At 44.4% G+C, this 6,270-nt stretch overlaps 1 protein-coding gene across 1 annotated transcript in view; it reads left to right on the top strand.

Moving 5' to 3' along the window:
- The first annotated feature begins 5,530 nt into the window (after positions 1-5,530).
- Positions 5,531-6,270, top strand: part of shq1 (SHQ1, H/ACA ribonucleoprotein assembly factor) — a 46,873-nt gene continuing 46,133 nt past the window's right edge. The window contains exon 1 of the mRNA XM_061728687.1: positions 5,531-5,599. The gene's annotated coding sequence lies outside the window, so the exon portion shown is untranslated. The remainder of the gene's footprint in view (positions 5,600-6,270) is intronic.

Below are 6,270 nucleotides of genomic sequence, written 5' to 3'. Positions count from 1 at the left end.
TGACCGGAATTTCCCGCGCTGTCCTGCGGATGTGACGTCAAATGACGCTGCATGCGCGTTCTCGGCGGCGCACAAGTAGGTAAGATAACATTGTAAGTCATATTTAGAGCTTGATTTGAACGGCGCTCCCGTGCCGGCTTCGCTGTTGGCTGCCGGAACCCCGACGGTCGTCGTGGCGCTAATGAGTCTCATTTCTTATTCTTGCTTCATGCTCCTTTAACATGTGTTTCAGAGAGCAGGAGATATGATGACTAGTTGCCTATAAGTATTGTAATGGTGCAAAAAGTCAAACTTCAGAGGCATGTTATCATTTATCCTAACCTTTATTGGAATGTACATCCAAGTTTAGTTGCAGGAATCTGAGGGAATGGATGTAAGAACAAAACTGGACAAGAACATCTGAAACAACCACAACCACATTCACTCTATCCAGATGGAGCAATTTAACTGGATAGTTTTTTTTTAAAGGCCGAAATTTTTAAATTGTAAGGAGTAAAAAGTACAGATAATTGCGTGAAAATGTAAGGAGTAAAAGTAAAAAGTCGTCTGAAAAATAATTACTCCAATGAAGTATAGATGACCAAAATTTCTACTTAAGTAAGGTAACGAAGTATTTTTACTTCGTTACTTGACACCTCTGATATCTCCCGTCTTGACTTTGGGATGTCCAGCCCAGACTCTGTACATGATTCAAAGTATGCCCTACTGTAGGGCAGGGGCGCCTCCAAAAGGTTTTCATAGGGGTGTCCAGATGGGGCCACTTCAATTCTTGGGGTGGACACCAAAACTAAAAGTACGGAAGAGTATTAGGGCCAGGCAGGAGAAAAATAAAAATATTTTAGAGGAGGAAGATTTTTTTTTCATTATGCACTTCGAGAAAAAAGGTGAAATGTCGAGAAAAAAGTGGAAATGTCGAGAAAAAAGTCGAAATATCGAGATTAATGTTGAATTACAATTTCGAGAAAAAAGTCGAAATGTTGAGAAAAAAGTCAAAATTTTGTGAATAAAGTTGAAATGTTGAAAAAAGGCGAAATTTTGACTTTATTCTTGAAATTGTATTTCAACATTAATCTCGACATTTTTACTTTTTTCTCGAAATGCACAATAAAAAAAAAATTTCCCCTCTCAAATATTTTTTCTCCTGCTTGGCCCTAATACTGTTCCGTACTAAAAGCCATCATTACAGGATTTTTTTAAATATTTTTTTTTTATTAGTGTCAGGGCTGGTGTGGTGAGGACCCAGATGCAGGAGAGCGAGAAGAAGGAGTTCAACAAAAAAGGGTTTATTTTACAAAAAAACAAAACAAAGCACTGCTTAGCAGGATCAAAAACCACAAGGAGCAAGGGAAAGACAAGACGAGATATACACAAAGGGGTAACGAGACACAGGTGTGAACAATCAGGGCAGATGGAAGACAGGCGGGGCAAAACAGAAACACAAACTGGGGGAAATGTCAACCACTGACATAACCCCCCCCCTCAAGGGACAGATCCCAGATGTCCCCTATGGACAGATCACCCAGGGCGGGTGGAGAGGGCCTGGAGGAGGGCCCAGGCCAAAGTTCCGGGGGCCGTCCTCGGGACCGGGCAGACCGGCGAGACAGCTCGGGGGGTGGGTCGCCCACGAGGCCTAGGCTTGGGCCTTGGCGTGGGGCCTGGAAGACTCGGCGCGGGGTCTGGAAAACTCGGCGTGGGGCCTGGAAGACTCGGCGTGGGGTCTGGAAAACTCGGCGTGGGGCCTGGAAGACTCGGCGTGGGGCCTGGAAGACTCGGCGTGGGGCCTGGACGACTCGGCGTGGGGCCTGGAAGACTCGGCGTGGGGCCTGGACGACTCGGCGTGGGGCCTGGACGACTCGGCGGGGAACTTGGACGACTCGGCGGGGAACTTGGACGACTCGGCGGGGAACTTGGACGACTCGGCGGGGAACTTGGACGACTTGGCGGGGAACCTTGACTTGGCGGGGAACACAGGATACGAGGAGCCGGCTGAGGGGGAACCCGAGTCCGAGGTGCTGGCTGCGGGGGAGCCCGGGTCCGTGGCGCTGGCTGCGGGGGGTCCGGGACCATCACCGGAGCAGGGGCTAATGTGTCCGGGACCACCACCGACGACGCGCCCAAGACCACCGCCGGAACAGCGGCTAGCTGGGGCTGATGACCCAGATGCAGGAGAGCCAGAGGCAGGAGTTCAACAAAAAAGGGTTTATTTTACAAAAAACTAAGCGCTGCTTAGCAGGATCAAAAACAGGGATCAAAAACCTTAAGCAAAAACTTGGCAGGACACATGGAGGAAAGAAACAGGACGGAACCACAAGGAGCAAGGGAAGACAAGACCAGATATACACAAGGGGGTAACGAGACACAGGTGTGAACAATCAGGGCAGATGGAAGACAGGCGGGGCAAAACAGAAACTGGGGGAAATGTCAACCACTGACAATTACGGGGTAAGGCACAGTAGAACAGTAATATAAAAAAAGATATACAGTCTACCTCCTAGGATGTTTTTTTTTATTTAAGAACAGAACATTAGACAATTCAACGAAAATAATGATAAATAAATAACTGAAAATTATTTTAAGTAATACTTAAGTATTAAAGCTACACAGTATAAATTAAAAAATACATGAATAAAAAGGGGAAAAAAAACAAAAAAAACAAAGCAAAACAAAAACAAAAAAGGAAAAGTAAATAAATAGATAAAAGGGAGGAAGAAAGAGAGAAAAGGGAGAAGAGAGGGAGGGGGGTCCGTCAATCAGGAGGCAGGGACTGGAGAGAGTGGAAGAATGTAAGAAAGGGAAGCCACTTATTATAAAATTTGTTACAGCTACCTTTCACTGAATATCTGATCTTTTCCAGCTTCAGAAAAGACATGGTATCGTTGAGCCACTGAGTAGAGGAGCCTTTAGTCGACTTCCAGTGACGTCTTGCCAGTAAGGAAGTAAAAGCCAAAATAGTTGAGTTGAAGTAAACCGGCCATGGTCCTCTGGGAGCCCGAATATGGCAACATGGGGGGAGACGTTTATATTCACTGAAAGTATTTTTGACAACATGTCAAAATAATTTAACCAAAAGCGAGAAAGCAGTGGGCAAGAATAGAACATATGAGTTAAATAGCAGGATGAGGCATGACATTTGTCGCATTTGTCAGTGATACTGGTAGATTTGTGAGAGTCGAGCTTTAGAAAAGTGGACTCTAAACGGTACTTTAAACTGTATGAGTGTAAAACGAGCGCAGGATGAACTTGTGTACATTTTTTTTATCATTACAGGATTTTATGATACTGTTATAGTATACAGGCTCAGAAATACTTAAAGACACGCCTACTGATATACTTAGGTTTATTATTGTGTTACATTTAATGTTACTAATGGTCTAATGTGCATAGACTAATCGTACTACTGTAGTGATGGCAGATCAAGAGTGGCTTCCTGGGCCTGGCTGGCTGTGCATTTGGCCCAAATGATTTGGGATGAAACGCATAACTGACGATAGAATCTATGTGACCGGCAAGAGTTTTTTTTATTTATTTTTTATTTTTTAATTGAGGCCAGTGTGGTGGCCAGCAAATTTGTAGGGGGGGGCGTGGCCCCCCCTGGCCACCCCCTGGTGGCGCCACGTACAGTACACCCTGCATTTGCTGGATTGTCTCCGGAGCATGTGCAGAGTCTAGTCTGATGTGATAGATCCTGGCCTCTAGGCCGGTTCTTGTGCTGATATGATTGATGCCCCAGTGCTGGCTTCCAGACCAGCCTTTCCAAACCACTTCTAGGGCTCCTCCATGTCAGTCACTTCTTTAGTCTAGTCTAGTCTGCAATGTGAGGATTCTACTTGTCTAGACTTCAGAGCTTCCACTTCTTCCTGCAACCAGGCAAATATATCAACAGGGTCCCTGATTACTGGCAGGACTTTGGCTGCGTCCCAATACTCCCCCTCGCCCTCGTTTTCTTCACTAACCCTAACTTTTGCGCGTTCCTGTGAAGGTAGTGGTGTCCCAATTCCTCTTTTCACCTAGGGGGAGGGGGCATAACGAGGGCTAGGGGCTGAGAATAGCCCCTTCAAATCGAGGGATTTCAGATGCTGACTTGGCGAGCGAGGGGGTATGAAAATTTCCCAGAATGCTTTTGCCGTAGGCTCTGCGTCGATTTGACTCGCCGACCGAAGGCAAACAGGCAGACTCGTCTCAGAGAAATAGAGAGAAATAATCCTGTGACTCGTCAGATTTGTTTTGGATGTTTCTGATATAATAGTCTTCAGAAACCACAAAGTAATCCAGCTGTTATCTGGGTAATTTACACACTTTCAGATAAAGTTGCCGATCATCACGGCAGAATAAAGGGATTTATGGTTCCGCGTTACACCAACGCAGAGCCTACGGCGGAGTTACGCAACCTACGCCGTAAGTTCTGCGTCGATGTACGCGGCGACGCGCGCTGTACGCCGTACCCTACGCTGTAGGCTCTGCGTCGATTTAACGCGGACCCAAGCTCCGGACCCGGCAGACAGAAATCTCTAAATTTCGGAGCAAATTTCTTAACAGGCGTAGCTACAACTGTTAGATTTCATCTATTAAACCAACATCTTCCTAAATGATTTATTTCAGCCGGCGTGATTCTCAACAGAGCTGCGTCCCAGCGAGAGTTTCTCTCCCGGGGCTGACGGAGCAGCCTGACCCGGCGGACACGTCTCTTCTCGGGCTGTGAGCTGAGGCTGCTCCCCGGGGGCGGCGGCTCTTCTCATCTCCGAAAACATCGGGTCAAATTTCTTAACAGGCGTTATTTGGATAAACTGAGCCCCGGTTGCGGATCTTAAGGTTACCTTTATGCCTGAAAAAATATTAAAACTTAATAAAGTGCCATATTAACAGCGCTACAGCTGAAATTAAAACAGCTTTTGGCTCTCTGCTTCCTGTTCAGGTTAGGGATGAAAACGAGGGGGAGTAGGAGAAATGGGACAGGCACCTGGGCCAAGTGCCCTAGATCTCAAGTGCCCTAAAATATCCCCCTTCTTTTTTAGGGCTTAGGGAAGAAAAGAAGGGCGAGTGAAGGAGAATTGGGATTGGCCCTTTGTTCTTCCCATCCAGCTGGCACTTCAGGATACGCCTTACTCTTTTCAGATATTTGGATGTGGTCACCTTCTCCCAAGTTATTTGTAGTTGCACTGAATATATATATATATATATATATATATATATATATATATATATATATATATATATATATATATATATATATATATATATATATATATGATATGTAAATGTATATATGATATATATGTGATAAATATATATATATATATATATATATATATATATATATATATATATATATATATATATATATATATACTATTTATCTTCTGAATCCTGTCTTAAGACGGTAGGTGTTCCTCATCTTGATATTTCTGCGTATTTACATTGCACACACATATATATATATATATATATATATATATATATATATATATATATATATATATATATATATATATCCTCATTTAGATATTTCTTCCTGCGCATTTACATGACACACTACGGTAGAACATGGACGCCACACTGAGCAGCCTGTGCTGTTCGTGGTAAGATCACAACAGAGTTTTAGGTGAGTGTTTTATCTTTTATCCTATTAACAACCTGTGTTTCACTATTCTTTGTTAAAGCGACTTAGAAACCTCCCAAAACGGCAGGAATCAGAATAATCTCGGCGGTGCTGGGTGCTCTTCAGCCGGCAGCTGCTCTGCTGCTCCGTGAAACCACGAGGACCTTCACGCTGCTCCACCGGCTGGTCTAAACACGCTAATGGAACTAAACCGAGATCATCTTTCTTTCCCCTCAAAAATACATTAACCTGATGTGGTTTGTGTATTTGACAACCACAGACGTCGCTGCGAGGATAAACAGCCCACGTGTCCGTGATGTGACAGTCCGTCGTCACGATCCCGCCTTTTAAAGACAAATTCAGCAGTGTCCCACTCGAGGCTGATTTATGGTTCCGCGTTAATCGACGCAAGCCTACGCCGTAGGGTACGGCGTACGTTGTGTGTTTCGCCGCGTACTCTTCGCCGCAGGATCTGCGTTGATGTAACGCGGAATCATAAATCAGCCTTTAGGAAAAGTTGTGACTGTTCAAATTATCCAGTCAGGAAATTGAATTTGTATTTGGCGTTGAGGTTTATACTAGTTTTGTCTTTCAGAAAAGTGTAAATAATGATTTAATTAGAATAATAAAGACCAGGTTGCTGCAACAGCTGGATGCAACAGCTGTCTAGTTCA

The sequence above is a fragment of the Cololabis saira genome, chromosome 8, assembly GCF_033807715.1.
Source record: "Cololabis saira isolate AMF1-May2022 chromosome 8, fColSai1.1, whole genome shotgun sequence".
NCBI classification, from domain to species: domain Eukaryota; kingdom Metazoa; phylum Chordata; class Actinopteri; order Beloniformes; family Belonidae; genus Cololabis; species Cololabis saira.
The sequence above is the reverse complement of the archived record's forward strand: the minus strand, read 5'-3'. Positions and strand labels throughout refer to the sequence as shown.